This window comes from Filicampus tigris, chromosome 3, assembly GCF_054856515.1.
Source record: "Filicampus tigris isolate MCC_2025a chromosome 3, RoL_Ftig_1.0, whole genome shotgun sequence".
Lineage (NCBI taxonomy): Eukaryota > Metazoa > Chordata > Actinopteri > Syngnathiformes > Syngnathidae > Filicampus > Filicampus tigris.
Genome location: NC_141219.1, coordinates 8,297,563 through 8,318,614, shown reverse-complemented (window position 1 = coordinate 8,318,614; position 21,052 = coordinate 8,297,563).

Here is a 21,052-nt window from a genome sequence, read left to right as displayed (position 1 = left end):
TCTAATACACACTCTCTCTCTTTTCTTCTTCGCACATGAAATGTGCCGTGCCAAACCAACTCGAAAAGGAACAAACACTTAAGCAAAATAAAAATAGATATATAGTCAAAACACGACACTGCAGCAAGTTAGGTAAACAATAAATACAAAATAATATATGCAATCCCAAATATTAAAATACAAAAATGAAAATATAATTTGGTAACTAAATCATGTGCCACATTAAGATAGACAAGATAGTACTTTTACTTATGCAAAACAAATTCATAAGTCTTTTTGTGTGCCCTCACACTACTGCAGCATGCGCAATGGTATGAGGGCATGTTTCCCAACATTCAAACTATATTTTTTTATTCCAGTTGTTTCTGTTATGCCTGCTAGACTGTTATTTTGTAAATCGAAAGCATGTTTTGACTGGTGTTTGTCACAATTGTGAGAACTTCTGTGCAGAATTAAGGGTGCAATTATACCGAAGATGGTCGACTGGTTAGCACGTCCGCCTCACAGTTCAGAGGCCGTGGGTTCGATCCCGGCTCCGGCCTCCCTGTGTGGAGTTTGCATGTTCTCCCCGTGCCTGCGTGGGTTTTCTCCGGGTACTCCGGTTTCCTCCCACATTCCAAAAACATGCATGGTAGGTTGATTGAACACTCTAAATTGCCCCTAGGTGTGACTGTGAGCACGGATGTTTGTCTCTGTGTGCCCTGCGATTGGCTGGCAACCAATTCGGGGTGTCCCCCGCCTACTGCCCGAAGACAGTACTTCAGCACTCCCCGCGACCCTTGTGAGGATAAGCGGTGTAGAGAATGGATGGATGGATTATAATAAAGATGAAAACTATGAATTTGTTGAGGCCCAACGCAAAACATACGATATTTACTAGAACACAGATAGGCAGTACTGTACCCGGTGGAGCCCACTGCACAATCCCCAACATGGTGATGAAAGGGAAGTGTTGTGTCTACTACAGAGATAATGACCAGGTGCAAGGCTGAGAGTGCAGCCTGAAAGGTGCGTCGCTGAGGAGAGTGGCAGAGGTGGGTGTAGGTGTGACAGGAGCAGGGAAGATTGACAGCTACGATACCAAGTGCTGTCATTGTCTGAAAAGTGAACCAGAGTTGGGGTCACAAAGAGTGGGGATCATAAGAAGAGGTTTTTTTTTTTTTTCTTTAGAAAGACCTTGGTAAATTTAGATTAGGGTGGTCTTGCAGAGCAGGCATTTATACAAAATTGAACGTGACAACATAACAAGTCATTGCATGGGAAACATCCTTGCAAAAAAAAAAGGCGAAGCAAGAATGCATTTGGATGTTTTGATCATTCTTGGCAAGAAATAGTAGCAATAAAAGTCTCTGTTATAATAAGGGTAAGCTCCTGGTATATACACTATTGATTTGCTTTGGGTGCTTTTCCCTACAAAAACAAAATGATAGAGCCCTGAAAATCATCCCATTGATTTATTACCACGGCCAGCTAGCTTTTTCATATTTTTAAATGGCACTCCGTTTTGTTAAACGTTACATTGTAACAGGAGTTTCAGCATTTTTGTGTATTGCATTAAGGTAGAAAACTGACGTCAGGGACCCAAATACTGTATCGAGACAGAATCTTGTCCGACTCTTGTAAGGATTTGCTTGACCCGGAGTTATACAAGATATACAAGACCCACTCCCCCATGTCGATGATCACGTTTAGGCGCATGGCGGCGGCCGAGCCACTCCCACCCCCGGCCGCCGAAGAATATTCCCGGGCTGAATTATGGTCCCAGTATGTAACTGACGCTAAGTATTTCTACACAATGCTGCAGAAAAGCAAATATGAGTCAGCTGCAAGTATCCCTGTGGTCCAGTGGAACATAATAGAAAACTGAGGAGGTGGGTTAATAGTGCCTTTCTATGCCAAGACAATTATCTCCCTCACCAGTAAATATGTCAGAATGAAATGATTGCTTCCCACAAAACTAATGTTATAAAATGAGACATAGCTAGCTGCAAAAACGTCCCACATTATAACACATGTTACTGTACATTAAAAAAAAAAGATATCAAACTCATTCATCTACACGATGACGACCGGGAAGCAATACTAGCGAGTTAATTCGATGTCTTCTGTATTTACTGTTGGTGAGTCAGTGCAGTTATCGATAGGCTACATCACCACAACATAAAAAATTACCATGCCCCAAATAGAAATGTGGTGTTGTTGTTGTTGTTGTTTTTTCAGTGGTCGATAAAGTGAGCTCTACAACACTTTTATATAAATGGCTTTCAGAGTAATAGAGCAATTGTTTTGATCCCTGCAAATTGTTAAATTGCATTTAGCATCTTGCTAATCTAATGACGTTGAGCCTTAGTCTTCATTTAGTTGTTCAATATATAAGACATATGAATGCTACTTTCTGAAATTTACACTTTTTCAGGAGTTAAAATGTACAAGGTAACTGAATGCACTTAATATAAGTTACACTCCAACATCTAAAAGCATTTAGAAACACAAGAGTCAAAGGGGAAAATCAACCCAAATATATTTTTTTCAAGAATATGCTTGAAGCCGGTCCACTAGTCTAAACACGGCATTCTGATTAATATTGCGTTTGTGGAAGATGAGTTAAGCAGCAACATCAAAATGGCAAAATGACTAAATGGCCACGTAGAGATGGCTAAAAACGGGTGGATTAACTCTTATTCCACAAACGCAATATTTACCAGAATGCCTAGTGAGCTTGCTTTATAAATTTGGTTTGGTTGTATGTCAATAACAAAGTGAGTAGCAACTCACACATATACTTTATGATACATAGCGTGGCAATCAGACTTCACACTTGCAATTTGGATAGAATGTATTGATTTGTCAGAGAGTGAATCACATGAAGGGTGAAGGCTAAACTACAGTATGTTTATTGCTTTAGCAGCATCCTTTTATCTTTTTTTTTTTCAGGAGTGCCAATTCCAAGAACTATCCGGACAGTGATATAAAGAGTCACATTATAAAAAGCATTGCACAAACGCTTTAGTGACATCAGGAATCACGGGCATGTCTTTAACTTGTCTTTTCACTAATGCTAAAGGTGAGTTGAAAAAAACAAAACAAACGTATCATCAAACATGCTTGGCATTCGAAGCCTCTGGAGGTGTTCAACTCATCAACCGTTGGCCTCCCAGGAGCTGCTCTGTATCAGTGAGTCATTGCTGAAGGATCAGAGTGTGGCCTGAAATTAACTGGATATTGATTCTGTTCCCAGCAGTCCCCATGACAGCTATTTGAAGCTAAATCCCTCTCCTCCACATTCATACTATACAGTGACTTAGTGGGGATTCCAAAGGTTTGCAAACAATGGGGGGTGAGCGCTCGTGTGGGCGTCATGTTTTGTGTAATGCACCCGCAGGGGTAGTAAACATGAGAAGTTAAATTCAAAAGCTCTACAGTACAGAACGGCTTTTCTGATTTCTTATTCGGGATTTCTTATCCTCCAACCTATCAAAGAAGGTTTTTTTTTTTTTTTTTTTAAGTATGATTTAAGATTACCAGACATCTTGAATGCTACCTTGAAGCTCTTATTCGTCACAGAGCCACCTTCAGCCGACAAAGATCCGAGCTATGTCTTCACTCGACATACACCTTCACAAGCAGATGACTCAGTACAACAGCTGAATCAAATATGGAAGAAAAAAAAATGGTGTAGCGATTAGCGAGAGTGTGTCCTTTGACATACAACTTGGCGCGTGTGACAAATTTGTGACTGAAAGTCAGTCTAAACATAAGCCTCATCACACCACGCCCAACTTTATCTATCTCCTGCGTTCGTATATATATATATATATATGTACAATAATATAAGAAACGGTTGGTGTAAAAAAGTAGAGTGGTGTTCATCATGTAAAATGCTCCCAAAATGTGACATTGATACACCAAAATGACACCAAAAACTGAAAATTGTGGTTGCTGCTGGGTGAGCTATGAATGTGTTGTGCAGTGACAGCGGCCATTAAGTTGTGTACAGAAAGTACAAGGCTGCTTGTCTGCCACCAGGGACATATTTCAGGCTTTTTAGTAGAAGAGGGGAAGTATGATGGACTACCACACCCTTGTGTAGCTCCCACTCAAAGGGAAGACAGTCCACTTAAAGAATGCTAACGATTGCTCACCCAAAATCCACAAACTGCTTGTTATGGTGCTAAAATTCATGAATAATACATGAGCAATCAGGGAGAAGTTGTGCTTTCTTAAGATCAACACATGTATCCGTGTCTTCTGTTGACACTTTTGGGGATAGTGAATATTCATCAATATTAAGGTGGTCCTGTGTTTGGTTTCATGAATTGTTTGTGTGTGTCTGTGTGTGAGTGTGCATTTTTATGGAAAACCACTTTTGAGGCAGTGGGAATAAAATGGAAGCAATTTCTTCCAAGAGACTGTTGGCCATGCTTTATAACTAACACGAACAATATTCAGTAACTCTGTGGCTCAAACTATGTATGAACTATGCATTGCATACTGACAAATTTTGTAATCGCCAAGCACTTTAGCTGTGCGTAAGTCATATTATAAAAACCACATGAACCAAATGGCACTAGCGCACGTTGCATTTTCATCACATCAAAGTCTACACACCGCCTTTTACATGTTGCGCCTGCTTATCGATTGAAATGCAAAGCGGCAGATCAGCACGTACAAGTGATTAGTATGCTGGTAATAGCTATACGCTTAATGTCATTAGAACAGATAAACACAAACAGCACATTTGCAGGACGCTTTATGCTAAATTATCCGCTTTTTCTGGAGGGCAAAGAGCGCTGTGAAATATACCTCGACATGTGCAAGTCTCATATTTCCATTTAAATGCCAGGACAGAGAATAATAAAGTGCTGTGTTCTTCAGGGAAAGAAGAAAGCTCTACGCTGACATGATTAGCCTTTTTATCCTCTGCTTCACTCACTGTGTCATGCTGTTGGGGGCGGGGCGGTGGTTTGGGGGGGGGGGTCTTTCCTCAACCTTTCTCAGAGATGGAGACATGCTAAACTGTGGACTGTGTTCAGCACCAGAGGTATCATTGACGCACTTCTTGATCCGTTTGCATGGCATCAAATAAAGGCACCCGATTTGAATAATCGCTGCCGGTTAGGTAACTGCCATTTCGAACTGTTTAGGCGACACGAAGAGTCCAACTGATGTGCGTCGTAATAAAATGTGCCAAATGTCTGCATTGAAGGTTCTGGCAAATGCAGTTGAGGGGAAGTGGAGTTGCATTGCTGCTAATGCTGCTGTCTCCGAGAGCAATGAGTAATTCATCAGCATGATTCAAGAGAGGCCGCTACATCGGCGTACAACGTCGCAGAGAAGCTACATGAATAGAGTGACAAAAGCAAAACTGACAGGAGATCTTCACCCAACTTCTTGTATGAGTTGTTTCCCACCTTCAAGCTCTTTAAAAGAAACTAAGCAAAATTGTTTGTGTTATTGTGCACTTGTGCGTGGTAAATATCACTGGCTCTTCCTATCCAAATCTATTTAATGTTAGGCTCCTGGAGCCATATGTTGAATCTGTCCTGAGGAGCAAATTTTTAGCGAGGAATTGAACAAGCTAACAAGACACTAAACTTAAGATCTTCCATAGAAAAGAAAAAGGCACGCAAGCTGCAACAGTTGTTTTCTTTTCACTTGTTGGTTGCTCCTATTTTTACTGTACTTCATTTTTGTAAACACTGCTGCTAATTTCCCTCATGGGATGAATCAAGTTTCTATCTATGAAACCTTTTTTTTCGTTATGCGTTATTACAAAGAAGTCTTACTTTTTCATTTATTTGATTGAGGCCACTGTGGTTGCAGTGACCAAAACTGCCTTGACTTTAAACTTATTTAGAAGCTGCAATATGACAACTTTAATCTGTTAGTAAGCTTCAAACACTATTTGTCTATGTCACGTTTGAGTGAAAAGAGCTCAACGTTATTTATAAGTCGACCGATTTTGTTTAATACATCACAAACGTTTATTGCTAAAGCTGATAACATGTTAGAGTTGTGCTATTGTGTGCGATTGGCTGGCCATCGGTTGAGGGTGTGTCCCGTGTCTCGCCCATTAGTCAGCTGCGATAGGCTCCGGCACATCCGTGACCCGAGTGAAGATGAGCAGCACAGAACATGGATGCTCGGATGATGTTGTACTATTGCATACAATTATTGCCGTGTTACAAGAAATCATGGAAATTACGAGACTCCTTTTTTTATATACCGGTAGTCAAATCGTTGGTAAGATTTTAGTATCGTTGATGCTCTTCTACTCAGTTGTACGAGATAAAAGTGGAAAGTGGCATGAAACCACGTAACCTTGTGATAATCAATTTCTATATGTAGCAATTACAATGCGTATAAACATTATATTGGTGATGTAAAAATGTGTATAATTATTCATTTAAAACAAAGTATTACATTGTAGATAGTACAAGATCTGGCGCAAAAATTGAATGAGAGTCTAAGGACAAATTTCTTAAGACACACTTTATGATGAATTAATATTTGGGCTAGACCAGGAGCAATCATATGCTTCCGATTTGTGGGAGCGGTTCGGAGAAGGCGCTTTGCCGTATTCAGCATAAATGAATGTCCACCGCATCACGTTTGAGCTCCACACCTTTTAGTTACAGCTCTAGCTATACAAATAAAATGGTATTGTATTGTATTACAACAACACATTAACACTCATATCACATTGGATGAAACGTTAATGGCTGCCGTGGGTAAAACCAAGACCTGTTTTGTTCATCACTTTAAAGTCATATTCCACAGCAAATCCTTTGTGAGTAGTTATACTATTTTAATGTTAAGTATCCCAGTGTTAATGTTTTGTTTTTTTCTCCTCAGGCATTGTGATATACAATTTGGTTCTAAAAGGGTCAAGCCGACCTTGAAAGAAAAATAGCAGCCATTCAAGTTAGAGAGAAAGCTGCTCTTTGTAACATTTCATCATGGACATTTGAATATCAGGCCACCTATAAGGGACAAAGCGAATAGAGCAGATAGTGATCTCTGAGGGGGTTCTGTGGAATGAAGTCATCTAAATGCATTTCTTGCCTGACACAGCACACTTTCAAAAGTGCCTTCATTTGGTTTATAGAAATGTTGCCATTGCCAAAATGATCAATAACCCCATTAACAGCACCAAAGGAAAACACTTTCTCCACCTCCCTCCAGGGTGCTCTTCTACGGGCCCCAGTCTGGGAATTTGAATGGATAATATGTGTCCACTTTAATATACAAAGGCTTCTCAATTCAAGCTTTAATGGTTCGGGGTGCCAAAGCATCAAGAGCTTAATGAAACAAACCAGACATATTGCAGACACAGAAATTATAATACTTTCCAGAGATTGTGCAGCATTCTTTTTGCTTTGCTTTTGTTCTGTCTAAATTCTATATTATTTCTTAAATCATTATTATTCTATTGTTGAATTAAGTCTGTAGCAGTCTTGTAACACATTTCCCTATGTGAATAGCCCTTGTTACACGGACACCTGAGGCTTAAAGACAAGTGCGGGTTACATATTTTTCAATTTAGTGGGTGTGGTTTACATTCAAATGCACTCAGTAGTCCGGAAATGGCTGTACTTTGTTTTCATTACAGAGCTCACACCACCAAGAATTGAATTTATTCATGTAACATTTTCATTCTTCTCGATCAATTCAACATTCCCTCAAATTCAATTGAATGGATTGGAACGGTGAAGCATAATGTGAACAAAAAACATAAGCATAAATGAGGTTTGTTTAGTCAACAACAACTTTTGTGGAAAAAATAGATGTTGCTGACCGAGCAAACTTTTGCAGAACTGCATTTGTTGCTGTGTTATATTTGGCCATTAAAGTAAGAGGCTATAAACTTTGTTTGGAGTGTTTGGCTATTTAGGAGTTTAATGATTTTGTCATTGCTTTAGTGCATCAATTACATTTAATGTGGAGTCCCTTGCATTTATCAGTGAAAGTCAATAACAGTTCAACAACAACAAATCATCATTGGGGGGGCCAAGTGGAGCTGGACTGTTCACAAACAATTCATCCACTCATCCACTTTCAGTAGCGCCCATCCCCGCTTTGCGGCGGACCCTGATAGGGCAAAAGGGAAACAGCACCCTGCTCTGGTTAAGAGTCAATCATAGAGCACAGCCCCCCCGACTGACTGCGTCAAACTCAGGGCAGTGAAGTGCTCTGCCATCAGTGATTGACAAATAATAAAGTTCCACTGATATTTCGGTTGTCAAAGTTCAACATTTCTGTAACCGCAATCGATTCTTTGCTTTGTAACTTTAACGAGCGGGGAGCCTACAAGACACGTAAACCTCAATCTGAAGGTGTCATCAGGCAATGTATTGTATGTTTTAGTGACAGACACACTGTGCAGGCTGGGATACTAAAAGACGTCTGGCAGACGCAGAGGCAGCAGGAGAGACACAAATCGATTTCTTTCAGGACACCACAGAGAGTGTAAGTGGATGTGGGCCTCCCTAGCAAAGCTGTTATTAATTAATAGAGTGCCTAGAGGGGATTGCGTGATATGATTCTTGCCTCAATACCACAGCAGCCAATGACGGAGATCATTTCAAAGCACAATTCCAACTGGGATGAATATTGCAAATCGTCGCTGTCATGTGAAAAACACTTTTGTAGATATTTTTGAATGTTCTTATTTTCGCGTGAATGGTTGTTTCCGCGTTGCAGACGTCGTTACAACATTAACGTGAAAATAGTTTTTTTTCCGTCAAAATTGGACATAAGTGTTTTTCAGAGGACAGTGACGAAATACAGCACACTATATATGTCTATTCAATATTGTATTCTAGAGCTGAAATATCGAATCTCAAAGTGCCGAGTAACTCATCGGTGTTGAGACACCCCTGGTGATTTACGCAACACAAATATCGTGGTTTATAAACATTTTGTAAAAGACAAATGCCTTTATAGGCATTTTATCATTCAATTGCATGTATCTTATACTTATACATCATTACACATGACGTGATTATCTACTTGCCTAAAACGGAAACAGAAATTGACCTATTTGCACACAATTAGGAATTATGTCTCATCCAGGATAATGTGTATGTCGCTTAAAATGAATCACTATTGACTCAGGTCCTGTGTTCTGAAAACATGCCCGTTTAATATTAGTAAGGCATGGACGTGGGAGTGCAATTTCACGCTTGCAACCACCCAATCGACTGCATCATAATGTATGGTCTCTGTCAACCATGATAAGGACCTCTTAATTCAGCACTCACATTTATATTTACAGTAACATTCACCTTCATAGGTCCAGACAATCCCATCTTCTTCTGCATTGTCAATGTAATGTAGCTATCCATGTTTAACTACTTAGTACACGCTTCAACTACACGTTCTTAGTGGGTCACCACTGAAGAATTTTTTATGATTATTATTTTTTTTACCTTTGGGGTGTAACTGAGGGATTTGTGTTATTTGTGTAATGCCGGGAAAACCTAAAGGTAAAACCTGAGGTTAACAAGGGGCAGCAAATGTAGACCACTCAAAAACTGCAGAAATGATAAACTCAGTTGTGTAAGAGGAGTGAAGTCAAATCTGAAAAAAGAGGTCCAAATATTGGTTTGGCTAAGTAGGGGATTTCTAATCAATCAATTTCCCCTCGAACATCTCTGCAAGTATAAAGAGAAAAAGACATCAAACTCATTTTCCACTTCAACTAAGAGCGTGTGCAAAGCGTTTGCATACTGCCCATATCTAGCTGAGTCCCCATTAATCACACGTATTTGACTTCTCCTTTCATAAGGCTCAAATCTGTCTATCTGTTTTAGAAAATGGTTTCACAATTTCTTATCCTATACACGCACACACATTTGCTCACCACATCAATAAAGGACAGCTCTCTATGAGCTGCTCAATGTCACGGTGTATAATCGATCCTTCCTATATAGTGTATTAATGTTAGAAATGCACATTGAAGCCCATGTAGCTATGATAAAGTCACTGCAGGTCAAAAAGCAAGTTTGGAATGAATTTATAAACCATCACAGTGACACACCTTTTTTTAAGCGCCTGACACCTCTTTTCATTTGGCAGTCTTTCACTCTTTTTATACGCAACATATGTGGCATCACATCCGGGTGACGTTGTTTGCTATTTATCATTTGTAAATTTGTAATTGTCTTCAGCAGTGCAACCCACTGTTGATTTTAACACTAGGAGTACGAGGGCAGTCTCTTTTGACTCTTTTCAAACTTGGATGTGTTTTTACTCTGCAAATGTAGATGCTCCTGGCCTCTTGATTTTTTCTAACCCTGTATACATTTCATTACCATGGTGCAATTTTACGGTATTAAAAAATATATACATATTTACGAGTCGTTAGACGTGCCATTCAATTTGACGGTTCCACTTACTCTTACGCACGTCGCGCTGGGATGGCGGCGCCGTGTTTCTATGGCAACCAGATGTTGCATTAATAAACGCTGCTGGTCACCATGATCGATTAAAAAAAAATCTTATAGAGTAGATGAGGCGTTGCATCTATATAAAAGGCTGTTTGGTGTGATAGTCATGCCAGACATTGAAATAATTGAAATAAATAAAATAATGATCTTATGTGGTGCTTGTTGACATAATTCGCCCATGGGAAAAAAAACAGTTCTGGGGTGCGATCGGGACGGAGTTTTTTTTTTTGTGTGCTGTACTTTGTATTTACTTCCTCTTCTTCGAAGTGAAATGCAGTCTCCTTTCCTTTGGCTTCAAACCAGCTGTATTTTATAATAGCTGACACACCCAGCGCTCCACCAATTGTTTCTCATTAATTTATGACATAATTACATTAAATTATACTCACAACAGAATTTTAATAATCAAAATAGCTTAATAGACACTCGAGCAGTGAGTAATAATCATTTTAGCCGATGACGTCATTGCTACAGCGCACCGGAGCGCATTACGTCCAATTGACGGGTCTCGTACTTCTTGTGTCAAAATCCTAGTACTCCTAGTGTTAAAACATCTTCAATGCCATGTTTGTCTAATATTCATGTTACCAATGTGCATCTCCTGACTCCTGACGTGGTGTTAACTTTGTGACCCACTTTTGAGCAGTTCTAAGTTTCTGTGAGTCCAGTGCAATTCTGAGGCTACTGATGTAGTGCCTCCAGGAAATGAGCTAGCAGAACAGAACTGTCTGCAAATTTGCGGTGGACGCTTGAAGCTGTCCTGCCACCAGTGACCCAACAAACTACTCTGGGCACTTGGCTTGTATTATTTTTCTGATAGGCTAAAACTGTGGAATGCTAATATTAGCTCTGGTTGAAGAAGTGCATATTGTACAGTTATATAACTGTACCATGCAAATCTCTGTCCTGCTACTAATGCATCACTTGATAGATTCATGAGCCGTTTAAATACCGCACAAGAAGGCAGTTTCATGTCACTGTTTACATTTTATGTCAGTGGAGGGGAGCAACAAATTGTGCCATGCTTCTCGGCAGCTGTTTTGCGCTTGGAAAGCAAAGATGATGGAATGAATGGAATGTTGTCATCTTATACAGCAATATTACTTCTGCTAAAAGGTGTTGGAATGTTGCAAAATGCAACTTGCATGGATTATTTATTTACTGGACAAAATATCTGCTCCAATATTTATATTAAAAAAAATATTGATACAAGTATTGATCGAAGGTGGTGATCTCCCACCATAGAGTCGAAACTTTTAATATCATAGCCCACACCATCCATCCATCCATTATCGATACCGCTTATCCTCACAAGGGTCGCGGGCGTGCTGGAGCCTATCCCAGCTGTCGGGCAGTAGGCGGGCGACGCCCTGAATTGGTTGCCAGCCAATCGCAGGGCACACAGAGACAAACAAACAACCGCACTCACAATCACACCTAGGGGCAATTCAGAGTGTCCAATCAACCTACCACGCATGTTTTTGGATTGTGGGAGGAAACCGGAGTACCCGGAGATATATAATATAATGTAATATATTACATTTTGGAAGTAACTTGCCCCTCACTGGTTGTCATCTTATCCAGCAATACTGCTTCTGCTAAAAGGTGTTGGAATGTTGCAAAATGCAACTTGCATGGCCTTGTTTCTCTTTTTGTTCAAGAAAATGTGTGGGAGATAACAACTTATTGTGCATTGGTGGAGGAGTATGTTGAGGTTATTCGTGGCTCTTATAGTTTAAAGTCATCGCTACTTCACCACACTGTCGGTGAATATTCATGAACATATCAACTCACATGCAACAGCTAATGTCCACTCAAATAGAAGACATGTTTCAAAAACAAAAAAAGAGAAGTATTGCTAAGACTGCTGCGTACTCATTGTGGAAGTCATGTCTGAGTGGTCACAGGGTCAAAGGGTGTAGTACCAGGAACAACCTGTGCCAACCTGCGAGGCAGCATGTTGCCACAGGGCATCCAGAAAAAGAACCCTTAACACCACCCACACCACGATAATCAGGTCAGGATAATATTTAGAGACATTCAATGAACTGACTTTGGTTGGAATGGGGGAATCGGGGTCAAAGTTGTCCAGGTTATCTTGAATAATTAACATGACGTCATACTCGCCATGTCAAAGGTTTCCTCTGATGTCTTTTAGCATGTAAATAAGAAGTCAATGCAGCACATTTTAAGCATGAGTTGATCTTAATGTTTGTCAGTATGTTTGTTTGACTCGTAATTCAGCGCACAGAGATAGGACGAAGGTGTTTTTTGTAAACTGCTGTTACCCTTCATGAGGATTAACAATATCAGCTTTAATTGAATTTGTTTGAGAAAGGGGAATTTATTTTAGAAGGTCAGTTTGGAGAGTGACATTTGTGGGCGCGTGGTGTAATCTCATCATTTATGACAAAAACGGAATTAGAATTGATGAGGATAATTATATTAATAAACGTAAGAGTTGTTGGGACATTTTCAAGGCTTTGCTCTCGTTTTTTTAGTGTCAATGACCTCATTAGAACGAAATTGCCACTCAACATAAAATGATCCTTCTTTTCCTGGAGTTGTTACACTCTATGGACTTTTGAGAAGAAGTCACTTGATAGCTATTTGCAGAACTGTGTATCATTTTTACATTCAAGTAGTCATTTCCCTAATTAACAACGCGCATAAATATACTCTTTGCACAGCTTATCATTCCGACAAGCAAGGCCACAACAAATGTATTTTCTGGAAAGTACCACATTCTCCATATCAAACATACGACTTAAAGTGCCGAGCTATTTATTTATTCTATGATATGACGCCTTGTAATAATGACTGTTTAAACCTTATACTCAATCTTCCTTATATTTTCAGTGAAAACTATCATTGGAGCATGACTGCACTGACATGTTACCCATGGTGTACAGAATGCTAAAATTTCACCTAAGGTCAACTTTTCAGCCCCTGTAATTGTTCTGCAAATTATTGGTGGTTCACTGTGGCATTTGGCCAGAGCCTGTTGGGCTCATGTGGTGGACACAAAGCCATCAGCAGAACCTCGGGACCTGTGTGGTGACAGGGATGATGGAGAGCCACATTTAGTAAAGATTGTGTGTATTTGTTGCATGGGTGTGTGTGGGGTGTGGGGGGGGGGGGGGGGGAGAGAGAGAGAGAGAGAGAACTAAGAGGAATAATCACTCATTACTGCTGTTTTGTGTGGTGAGGATGTGACAAGGATGAATGTATCACCACCTGCCCTTTGGTCATCAGCCATCAGAAGTACAACAAATGGAAGTGATGAAGTGCCACAGTTCCGCAGAGTTTGGCCACTTGACAATCATCTTTTTGTCCTACGTTGACTGAAATTCAGAATAGCACCGCTTGCAGTACATGACACAACTGCTTTAACAATTGAGGGTGACGGGGAGTTAACGGAGTCAGTGCAGAAGAGTTGTGCACCAAGCTAAATGAACACACGTGGATCTTCATGCAAATATAACAAGATAAGGTGAGATTTTTTGATTTCTGCATGATTTTTGATTTTTGTTTGTCATAAAAACATAAATGTTAAGGTTTTGCCAGTCACAGTATTTTTGAAGAGGTCTAGGCTTTTTACATTTACCTTGACAACCTTAACTGAGGCACTGAGTCTCAGGCTTCCTGGAAATTACTGAGTGATTAACACCATTAATTTTTCTTAATGAGGATGACATATAAACATCCCCACTATACATAAGAGGCTGGTGGTCTTCCATGGGACTGCACATTTTCCAGAGCAATCTCTGATCTATTAATCATGGTTCTTTTAATGAGGTGCACAGTCTCTGAGCTCTTAAGAAGAAACAAACCACAAAGACAAAGGTCTGATCTTACAATGTGATACTGTATAGGACATTGTCTGGCATAATTCCTCAACAAGGACAAATGTGCAAAATGTGCGACATTGCCTTTTAGTCTGTTTATTGTTTTGTAAACAGTTTGTACAATAGGTCTGTCAAGTGTGACGAAATCCAAATGCATAAGTATACTGAATATGTCAAAGCAAGCAGGCAAGGCAAAGCAAGTTTATTTGTAGAGTATAAAAGCACGGATGTACCGGAATATTCCTCGCCGAGGGGTGTATGGGCGTGGTGCGGACAGCGGCCGACATGCGCCGGTTCATATCCGTCGACGGGGGCGGATGGTTGACAAGGACTGGCCATTCAGGAAACTCCCGAATTTCCCGATGGCCACCACGCTACTGGGTGAGGTTAATGACTGGTGAGGCACTACTCCTCAGACAACGTTTCTGGAGTGAGTGTCAATAGAGGCTCTACGTTCAATACGTTCACTTCTTCCCCACACATTTTAACAGGAAATACAAATTCAGCTATTTTGTCGATGAAATGATTGGTAATTAGACTGAAAAGAAAATCAACATAGAACCAAATTGGAACATGATACAATTTAATCCTAATAAATTAAAAATGTAATCATATGGGGTTTTTTTTTTCTTTTTTTACTCTGCAAATGAACGGTCAGCATGGGGTGGCACTGCCTCGTTTGCCTACCCTAACCTTGGTTGCATTTTGTGTTTTTCTTTGTCCACTCTTTGATCTCTGTCTCTCCCTCATGAAACCATGTTCTGTCCCACTGTGATTTTCAATAACTGTACATCATAATACATACAACCACAGAGGTTAATTGGTACCTTGTTGTACAGAAAAATGTTCCAGAATAATAAGGTATAGACCCTCAATTCTGCATGATCAAGCAGCTGAGCAGGAAAAGTACCCAAAAAGAAAAAGGTTATTTGTAGAGCACAACGTGTTCCATCAACGTAGTGTTTTACAAACAAAAATGTAGTTACACGTGACGCTAACCTGCTCCACATTTCGTTCAACGATTGAGCCGGAATTGGATAAAAGTGTTTTTTTTTTAGTTTTATAAATATGTTACGGTTGGTCATCCATAATTAATCACGCCTGCTCTGTATGGGATGTCAGCATTGTACATTGTGTATATGTCTTATATGTTTCAATGTAAGGGAATATAAGACATGGTAAGATAAGATAAGATATCCTTTATTGATCTCCTCGGGGGAAATTCTGGTCTTACAGCAGTAAAATAAAATACATAAATAAAACGACAATAAGATATTATGTCATATTTTTGTGAAAGCGCTCAAATTTGTTTCATGGCACTTTTCGGAAAACCATTACAATTTGAATTGTTACAGCAACAAACAAATAACTTTAATTGGCATTGGTCATTTCCAGGCTCAACTGTGATTTCCCCTGGAAGGTACAGTATCGGCGGCACAAAATGTACAAAAGGACAGAAAATATTCATATTGGACTAACATGTGTCCCCAAGCTGTGCTCATCCTTATAAATTCCCCTTACATAAATGTCAATGTTACATAAAAGTGTCTTTCAACTCCTGAGACGAGTCAACAAATCTGTAAGTCACAGACGCTTCACGGCAAAACATCTTCAGTTGCATTGTTTCGTTATGACGGTTGAGTAAAGGTCAGAAAGTTCAGGTGTAATGTTGATTTAAAAAAGAGTTAACCTGATGCATACTGCGATTTAACCACGTCTTTATTTTTGCCTTAAAATAATGTACCAAGACTCCTCATGTTACGTGTGTGTGAATGTATTGATTCCAGATGCACCTAAGTAATACACGAAGCATAAAAATCATCAGGCTGACGGTAGATTATTGATTCTAAACCAACCTTCTCCTTCCTGTGCAGTTGCTCCTGGCACCACAACATTTTTTTCTTTTTGTTTTTCTTAGATGGAGGTACACCATTGAACCATTCCGACAATTATTCCTTCTCCATATACCTCTGTTGGTTGAAATAAATGAATAAACAATTATGTATCACCAAACGATCATCAAATTGCTCTTGAGTCTTCTAGACAGATAAATCAGCCTTCACAATAGCAAAGCCCTTATTGATTCGAAACCAATCTCATCCTTCATACACAAACTTATTTAGCCCTGTTGATAATCAAATAGTACACTCTATGAAGAACACGTTTCCATAATTTAACCCATTAAGGCGTCTGGCTCAACGTCTTCCCAAAACTTAAGGGGGACTATAGAATCACCGTCTTAAACCTGAGGATCTCCCAGAAATTGAACACCTACAAAATAATTGATATCTCAGCCCCTGTAGCAGATAGAAACATAATTCCAAAAGCATTTCAGAGCTTAGACATGTGGCTTCCACACAGGCCCAGGTGTATTATTAATTACTGATTCAATTGAAGATGTAAAAATAAATTGTCAGTGCAACACAAGCACTATTTTTGATTTTAAAAAATTGAGTGGCAACTACCATCCTCTATTACAAAGACGTCGATATCGTCGTTGTCTACAAACTACTGTATCTTAACCATATATCATGTTCGACCGGTTGCACTGGTTGAAAGAAAGAAACTTTCCAAATACGTCTGTTTATTTTACTAATTTGCTAGCTTGTGCATTTTATATTACCTATTAATGTTACGCGACGGAGACAGCTTGACATGCGTTAAGAGTCGGTTATAGATGGATGCAACGGAGAGAATCCGGTCAGCCTTCAAAATAAAATGTTTTTCAGCCTCGGATAATAAATAAACCGGAAGTACTGTACTTTTTTTTTCTTTCATATGTGCGGCCCGGTCCAAAGTGGCCTGCGGCCCGGCACCGGTCCGTAGGCCCGATGGTTGGGGACTCCTGAATTATACAGATGAACACATTTTCCTGGACACTGAGCCGGGCCGCAGGCCTGATGGTTGGGGACCCCTGAATTATAGAGATGAACACATTTTCCTGGACATTGAATGATTTGGGAGCTGTTTGAGAACGCGGTCTATGTATTATAGCTCTACCCCAGCCTTAGTGGAGCTGTGCATTTTTTTCTTGTATAAATGTTCTCCCAGCAGAGCAGAATGCTCCTAGTTATCTCAGAGCAGCCACCCACCCAGGCTAAGTGGTGATAAAAACAAATCCACCTCTGCTCTAAAGCTACCAACAAGCCATGTAGGATGCTTAATTTTTCATTTCATAGAATGCCCGCATGAAGCTGTACTTTTTATGAAAGGACAGCTTCTCTATATGTTTTAATTTGGAGCTGCTGGAAGGTGTGGAACATAACACAAAAACCAACCATCTGCCATATTAATATTTATATTTTTAAAGTTGCTAAAATGTACAGTATAAATCAACATTGAAGAAAAGTCTGACACCATGAATGATGCCAGTGAATGATGAGTCCTCAAAATGTTTACTGACTTCAGCACGGCTATTCAGCATCTTGTAATTGCTGTCATAAATGTTATAATGAGCCGTAATAAGTGTATATCAATATTTGCTAATACAGTTTGTGTGAATAAGAATTTCTGTTTCACGCTGTAATTTTCCCAATCATGTTCCTGTTTTCCAACTATTTGTCTGACTTCTGTCTTATGCCAGAATTTGAATACCTTTTTCATTTTCTCTGATCTTGGACAAATTTGAGGCACTCTTAGCTCAACACTCATTATTTTACCAGCTACTGTATATTATATTGTGATATTTTTAACACATTATCCATCACACATTTAGTAGTGATCACATCATCTGAAATGTGCACAGCCCAGTCTGGTGCACGGATTATTACATGAGAAACATTTGCAAATTTAAATATTGTATATTACTTTCAAATTCATGCCCTCCTTGATTGTAGATACCGAATATACATATAAACATTGGTAATAGCCCATTATAGTGCTGAAGGACAAGTTTGGCCATCCAGCTCAATGTTCACACGCTTCATAAATGGAAGAGTGTAGGTCAACTCTGCAGCTAATGATCTCAAATGTGAGTACCATGATCCTAATGATTTGCTAATGCAGTCTCCGCACTAAGTATAAGATTACTTCACTCGAATTCACTCACGGTGTAAAATATCTCATATAATCCTGCATGCAGACATATCAGGTTATTAACAAAGTGGAGGGGATGAAGACAGAATGTACACATGTAAGCATGTATCAGTGCAACAATATTTTGAATGTGCTTAACGTTGATAGCTTTTTGAGTTTCATTTTAAGAGCTAGTTTTACAAGTTACTTTTGAGCTGGAAAAGGGATACTGGACACATAGCTACATGATACAGTAACAAAATAAAAGAGGTTTAATATATATATACAGTATGTTCCACATATAAAATGTCCACATATATAAATAATGCTGCACTTAATATTCAATACGAGTGCTCTATCAAAAATTCAGCCTTGACGAAGTTAGCGACACACATTTTTTAATGCAAAAGCAATGAGCCCTGTAAGCAACAGTAATACTAAAAAGTGAAAAGTGCATATTTGCTTTCAACTAGTCAATAGGAATATTTTGTCTAACCATTCATCCCTCCATTTTCTATAGAGCTGGTTCCCCTAAGGGGCGCAGGTGAACTACAGCCTATCCGCTGACTTTGGGCAAGAAGCTATAGGTACGCCCTTATATGTTCTCAGCAGGCACACTAGTTGAAACACGGCATTCTGATTAATTTTGCGTTTGTGGAATAAAAATTAAGCAGCTAAATGTACTCGTTTTTAGCCATCTCCGGGGGCGGCCATTTTGGCTTCTGTCGACTGAAAATGACATCACAACTACTCACAACGACCAATTGCGGCTGGCCTGTTTTCTGAATCTGAGCCTTGGTTGGTCATTGTGAGCAGTTGTGATGTCATTTTCAGTTGACAGAAGACAAAATGGCTGCCCCCTGAAATGGCTAAAAATGAGTGGATTAATACTTATTCCACAAACACAATATTTATCAGAATGCCATGTTTCAACTAGTGGACTTTCGTAGAACATATTCTTGAAAAAAAAAAATGTTTGGGTTTACTTCCAATGTTGATGCAATGTTGATCTGCAATATGCAATTATGCAATATGGAATCAATTCTCTGACTTGAATGTTAAAAGATAGAAGGAAGTATTTAAACTGTTAAGAGTTTAAACTGTTATTGATGAAAAATAGGGGTGTGATTAAATAAATTGATCTTCTTCCCACTCCTTTTCGAGTGTTAATGATTTGATTTGAATATCGAACCTGCATGTTTTCTGCTTTCAACATTGCTCAAGTCTTGTTTTTTTTTTTTTTTGTATGCAGGTCATTTATCTTTTATGATAAGTAATTCTGCTCGAAACAAATAAAAATGGACATGGAAAAAAAATGGAAAAAATTGGAAAATGATTCTACTCTATTCTATTCTAAAGTGACAAAACAAACATGCTGTATAGTTCTGTTGTTTTGATGAAGAGTAGCTGTTGATGTTGCTTGTGTTGATACCGGTAATAGTGGTGACAGAGAATGGAATTGAAAAGTCAGTACTGCCGGCTGGATTGCATCCCTCCTCTAACACAAGGCCCATGAGAGCAGGCAAATGGAAAATATGGGATACGGCCTCCTCACAACGCTTCACTGCCGCAACCAGACTGTCATCATTGTCCATTTTAGCCGGTCTGCCAGCTCCAATCTCCTTACCGTACTGTAGAATACAGCAAAAACATAAAGCCACCCTCGATAGCCCCTCCTTACTACACTTAACATTATTCATGCAGAGTTACAGCAGCATCTACTGGTAGTCAGATATAATGCAACAGAAATGTTACTCGAACTAAATGCATGAATGAAATTCATTCCACGTTTGCCTCTTTACTGTATTCCTCTTCTTGACATCTATACACGTTCTTCCTCTTCAGAATAAGAGTCAGATTGTAAAGGGGTTGGACTATGAAACAAGACGGGCCACTGTACACATTAAAATGCATGGACATCCTCAGTATTTTGATTTCAGAATAATTTATCCTGGTTTTCATTTTGAAGGGAGTCATAAAACATTAAAACAACATTACACATACATTACATTGACCCCCCCCCCCCCCTTTTTTTAGATCACCAACAATATTAGCTTACACAATAATGGGGATTTTATTGAACAAAACTACGATGATTAAAAATAATGTTTGTGTAAAATCACACAAAAATGCAATGTTGTGAATTTTTAGGTGCAACAATTTAAAAATGCTAGGTGGTTGTGAAGAACTCTCTTAAAGTAAATTGAACAAAAATATAAAAACAGCACGTTTTTGCTCCTATTTTTCATGAGCTGAGGTGTAAACATCTAACACTTTTTCTATTGACAACAAGGCCCATTTCTCCCCACTATTGTGAATAAATTGTGTTATTGTGCACTTCTTTTCCATGAAATCCATCCACCTCAAAGGTGTGTAGCATATCACGATGCTGATTATTGCACAGCTGATGACACAGCATCAGGAGCAACTATAGGTGGGGGTTCATACAGTATCTGCAAGGATACTTCAACATGGCCGTATATCGAACCCACAACTTCGGCGTTGGGAAACGACCACTATATAACTGAGCCGTGCCACGCCGACAAAGGTAAACAGTCAGCTGATGTTTTTGCATAGGTCTTTCTGCTATGCTTTCTCCAATGGCGCCACGAATAATCAAACCCTTAGTCATCATTATCATTTAACTAAGGCAGTGAGGTGGTGCAGTTTGTGTTTAATTTTTTTTTTTTTTTTTTTTTTTTTTGGAGATGGTCTGGGTTTAAAGCACAGCAAGTGCAT